Genomic DNA, 5915 nt, shown 5'->3' with positions numbered 1-5915 from the left:
GGAGGTGGAGGAGGTGGAGGTGGAGGAGGTGGAGGGGGGGTCAGCCGGTATGTGAGGTGATCAAAATGATGTCATCCCTGAAAGCATGCAGCATTTGACTGGACAGCGCCGTGAAAATCCCCTCAAACCCTATTAACGCCCTCTGTATCTGTATCGAGTGTAACTGGTGCATAATCTGTGAGCACTGAGAGAGGACATGAAGGAAGGACGGCAGGTTTTTATTATCATCATCTCCAATCTCTGCTGACCCATTTCTCCCAGACTGAGGGAGACTGGGACAGCACGTGCAGGACCTAAATGGGACTCTCCCCAGGCGTGATTTGTTTCCCTCTGCGACTTTAATTAACCTGAATGAAATAAAATATCACACTAATTTAAACAACTGTCACCTTTCAACACGTATCTCATTTTGTGTTTGACACCCTCCCAGTACACGCAATAACACCATAACCTTGTCTTCAAAGCATCCTTTCATTCTTCTGGTTATTCTTACCATCATAAAATACACGAGGGAAGTTTTTTAATAAGTGTGTTGCATTAACTATGCACACACAACACCACAGAGTCATATGAGCCAGATTCAGAATGCTGTGTGTACATTTAAAAGCAACTGCCAGCCTTCAAGGACTCCAAAAATAAAGAAATCACAATCAGAATTTCAGATCTGTACGTCTACAGCAAAATTCAGAAATCACTGATAAAACTTGCTCTGTATAACACTGGGAAAACCAGAAAAAAGCTAAATAAATAATCCAACTTGGCTCCTTTTCAAGCTTTTAAGACAAAGTTTGCAAACTTAAACACATCAAAATTCAAAGTTTTGACTATTTCAGGGTTTTGTTGAGACTCTTAAATCATCATGGTGAGTTTATGTACGATGTATGATAAAAAAAAAAAAAACCCTCTCTCTCCACCTCTCCTAAATCACAGCTCATGCATCAAGTCAGGGCAATCCTGCGTGATGAACAGATGCCAGTTTGACTCTGCGGGCCGACTGGGAGATCATCGCTGTCAACACTGGAGAATCTTCCAAGAGTCAAAATATTTGGCTGACACACGAGGAAGATGTGAGTTTGTGGAACAGCTGGGGATCCCATGTCTGAGCCGCGTATTTACCCACAGTCGAAATGGTTGTAGCTACATGACCCTTTTTGAGTGCTAAATCCAAATCCCGGCCCTTATCTCCCAGATTAAGCTCATGTTAGGCTTAAACCCCGTAACGATGACCTCATCGTGCTGCTTGCAGACGGCGGGGGGAAACCCTAACCAGCGCACAGACGGACCATGTGAGGCTGAGAAACCTGCAGATAGACAGGCACTCAAAGCCTCCACCTCTTTCTCTTTTAGCTGTGCTTTATGAGATCCTGATGGAAAAAATAAGATCACTGCACAGTCTGAGTTAGATATCTAATGTGAAAACTGGCCGCTTCTGTTTCCTTTTATTCTTTTTTTTGAGTCACCCTCTGCCTCCACATGAAGCCTCACCAAATGAAAATAAGAAATATCTCATTTTCCCCTGTTTGTTCTGCAGACTGAGCCACAACTAGAGGTTTGTATCATACCCATCAAAGGGGAGCAGAGAGCAGCAGCAACATGATATGGTACCTATTTTTATACAAGTGATTAAATATTCAACTAAATGTTTTACAACATACATTATCGCAGTGTTACGTTTCTGAGATTAAGGTATCGTTTGCTTCACTTGTACATATTTAATTGCATTATTCTTGACACTAATCTTGATTTGTATGTTTTAATTTTCCAGTTTAATTTTAACATTATCTGCAGGTTCCCTGGCCAAAATGTGATTTATTAATATTTCATGTAGGTTTTAATATCATATGAAATAGAAGTAGTCTGATAAAAAGGCAGCAGCTTTAATCATTCTTGCTGTTTTATGCCAACCACATCTCCCTGCTCTGTCTTGAGGCAGTGTGTGAATGGAGCGGTACATTCTCTCTTCTATTTCTGTCTTAAAACTTTCTCCATGATTTATTTATTGGTGCTTGTATAGTTTGCAGCTCCTCGTCAGGGACGCTCAGGCCTCTGAGGATTGGTGCTGCCGCCTCTGATGTCCACCAACACGGCCTCTTCATCTGTTGTGGTTACTCCAGCAGAAACAGGCACAGAACGAACGCCGCAGGGTGCCACTCCTGATCAGATAAAAACCTCAAATCTACAAAGTGACAGCTTTTCAAAAATATATTCCACTGATTTTTTTAAGTAATGCACAGTGGATTCTGATCGAGCTTTGTGTGTCATGTTACATATCCAGACGTACATGCAAATAAGATGTTTTAAAAATGTGCCAAATTAGAAGCACACTGCTTTAACCTGACTACAGCAGACGCTGGGCGGCATCCATCTAAATGGCTGATGTAAAATGCTGCATTGTTTGGCAACATGCCTCATAATCTGTAGGAGGGAATTAGCAGAAGCCTGCAGTGAAAGATGTCGAGAGGAATGTCGTGTGTGTGCATGTGTGTACACATGCCTCTGAGTATGAGTGTACAGTATGTTGTGCGAGGCCCCGTGCCAAGTGGTCACAGATTGTCCCAGTCCGGTTCAGGGGGAAGGGGGTAGAAGTAGAGGTGTGTGTGTGTAGACTAGAGAATGAGGGGGAGGGCAGCTTCTGGCTCACTGGAGAGCCTATTTATGGATCCTCATCGAGAGCCCCTCGTGTTACTCATTGTCACTTTCACTCACACGCTGGTGAATAGGTGGCCAATCATCAAATCCACTCAACTCTGTTCCTGAAGGGAACACGAACAAAAGAAGCAAAGATAATTGGGACTCTGCTTCACCGTCATATCGACTGGAAACCAACAGCAGAACACCTCGGGTATTCTCTTGGCTTTACGACGAGAGAAGAAAGTGTGTGTCTGTGTGTGGAGTGATCCCTTCCTGTCAGTCGGGGGGAGGCAGATGTTGGACAGTATTGTCATCACTCAGGTTGCCACTGCTGTGTGTTTGATCCATACTGGCCACTGATGGGATTCATTAAGATTGGCGCCAACCAGTATTGGTAGGAGGCGAGGGGAGGTGTTGTGGGCGGGGGATTCTCCATCATCAGACAGGATGATCTCACCTCCTGTCTGCAGCCCAGGAAGAAGAGTTTTCATTCATAAAGTTCATCCATTCACATGCACGTGCACGCTCAGATGTGCACACACACACACACACACACATACATGACCAACATATCTCCCAACGGGACGCCGAGGAAACGTTTGAGCCAATGAGGCAATATTCAGGTGAGATCACTGCCGGACACCAAGGTTCCTGCTTCCGTTTAAAACTCTGCAAAGGATGAGTGTTTATCACCTTTCATCACTTGACCTTGTCTGTCTGCATTACAGCATCTCAGACTCAGGAGCGGAAAGAAGACGTCATATAAAACTAACTGAGAACAAAACTTGTCGTATAAAAGCTGCTAACGTTTAGACAGGAAGTGTCACTGCCCACATGTGTTTTTATGGCCACTGGGGGGCAGCAGAAACAAGCTATGAACACGTAGCAGTTTTTAAGTTGACTATGATGCACGTGCTAGCATACAGTTACTTATCTATACATCCAACAGACATGGAACAACACAGGTGTTCATTCAGAGTCATGAATCTGGCCATCAGATTAGTCTAAGCCCAATGCTGACTCTACTTTTTGCTTTGTTTTTGGTCTCTACCACCTCCTCAATCTTCCACTGAGTTCACCAGCTAGTTACTGACGACTGTGTCCGTCTACTGTTCGATGCTGAGCAGGGAGGGTAGAGTGGGTTTTTAGAGCGATTTCACTGAAAACAGCTGTAGCCGAAAATGAGAGGACAGAAAGAGACAAAAAACCCAAAGCAACGAGCAGAAAAACATACAGGGGAACTTCAGAGTAGGGTGATAGTCGTGAGCTCATTAAAAGTGAACCTTTTCACAATCAGGTACTCGTGTTATCCATTAAAATATCAATTATAGATATATACAGTGCTGTGCAACAGTTTTAGTTTCATATCCATCATGCAGTACCACCAGGGAGACATCTGATTGGTCCCAGGCTTATTCTGCAGCATGGGAATGAAACACACAGCCAGAGTCACAAAGAACCATCTTCAGAGACAAGAAGAACAAGGAGTCCCACAAAAGTTGTTGTGTTTTGCCTCCACAGAGCCCTGATCTCAGCATCATTAGGTCTGGGATCACATGAAGAGAGAGAGACACAGAACAACTGAGGCCAGTTCTCCAAGACATGAGACAGAGACAACCTACCTGCTGCACACACTGAGTGAGAACTTGTGCTGTTTTAAAGGCAAATACTGATTTGAATTAGTTGTTTTCTGTTGACTGTAGTTTGTGTGAAGTTAACTGGTGACTCAGACCTATTCATAAAAACTTCCTCATTTCTCTTATAGTGCCTGCACAATACTGCAGATGGTTTTAAACTTCACAGAAAAGCTAGAGGAAGTGTCCCAGTCAGTGGAGGAGCTACACTGACTCATTCTGGTGTGTTCTAAAATATGCTAATCCAACATTTAGATCAAGCGCTGCTTTGATCTTCCAGGCAGATTAAAGATGCATCTGATTTCCCTTTGAAACCTCCGAGAGGCCAGAAGCCAGCGAGGCAGCCTGCTGTGGAGAGAGAGCCTCTGGCAGCAGCCTGGTCACGAGAGGGTTAATGACAATAAAGGGGAGGCTGGAGAAGCCTTCCTGAAAGTCACGTGGTCTGTGCCGGGAAGGGGTGGGAGGGGGGGGTGTGAGAGAGGGAGATGGAGGGTGGGTGGGTGGTGGGGACGAGAGGGGGAGGAGTCCGGAGCGTGTTGCCATAGAAACAGAACCCTCAGTTGGCTGGTGTGAAGTCAGAGGCGTAATATTAGGCGGTGACTGCAGTTTGATGCTGCTGCTGCTGCTGCTGGTGGTGGTGGTGGTGGTGTGAGGTGGGCGGATGGGAGGGGAGGAGGGGGGAGAGATGAGGCAGTGGGGGTGACTCACACTGGAGGACGCACTCTGCATTCTAATGGATGGACACACACAGACACAGACACACACACCTTCCTCGGCTACATCACCTGAAAGCCTCAGCCATCAGTCCCTCGCTCATCTCAGAACCTCCCGTCTCTCCGCTACATCTACTGCTGTACAGCATGGCTCAGCATTATCCTGCAACACTCTGCTACACAACATATCATTAATTCATTATGCCGATGGAAAATCCATTAGTGTACGTCCTGGTGGCTTCACGCGCATTTGCTGATAAAGGGCATCTATTAGGGAGAACCAAATGCTTAGACGGGCTAGTAAACTATAGCCATGTAATTGGTGATGGTATAATTGCACAGCACACGTGGCAATTAAAGTGATAATATGTGTAAACCACGCTCAAGATTATCATTGGATTAACTACACTTCCCAAATGCCCTTGAGTGTAAGGGCTCACCAGCTGTTACAGGGGAAGTGTTAATAATTATGTCGACGGTTTTTAGGCTGTTGTCTTGTGGGTCTTCTCTCGTTTTTTTAGCTGCAGGGAAGTCACTTTGTTTCTCATTAGATGTGTTGTGGGGAGATACTTGATGTTAATGAACTTTTTCTCTCAGGGTACAGGACGCAAAAACACGAGCAGGAATACTAAACAGATACTTTGTCGAGTGCACAACTCTGAATCATAACAATTAAGAAAACACTGAGACGTGATGCTTCAGGGTTGACAAAATCTATTCTTTATAACATGGCAAAACAAATGTGTAAAATCACTAATTATGTTTCTGGATTCTCTTAATTCATCTATAGGCATCTATTTCTAGTTCTAATATTGTGATATTATTCATCAGCCCAGTGAAAGTGAGTCTGACAGAGACTGGAATAATTTAGCGTCAACAAAGAGTTAATGATATGGTCATGAAATATTAATATTTTAATGTAAAGGTCACTTGGAAG

This window comes from Lates calcarifer, linkage group LG12, assembly GCF_001640805.2.
Source record: "Lates calcarifer isolate ASB-BC8 linkage group LG12, TLL_Latcal_v3, whole genome shotgun sequence".
NCBI classification, from domain to species: Eukaryota; Metazoa; Chordata; class Actinopteri; family Centropomidae; genus Lates; species Lates calcarifer.
The sequence above is the reverse complement of the archived record's forward strand: the minus strand, read 5'-3'. Positions refer to the sequence as shown.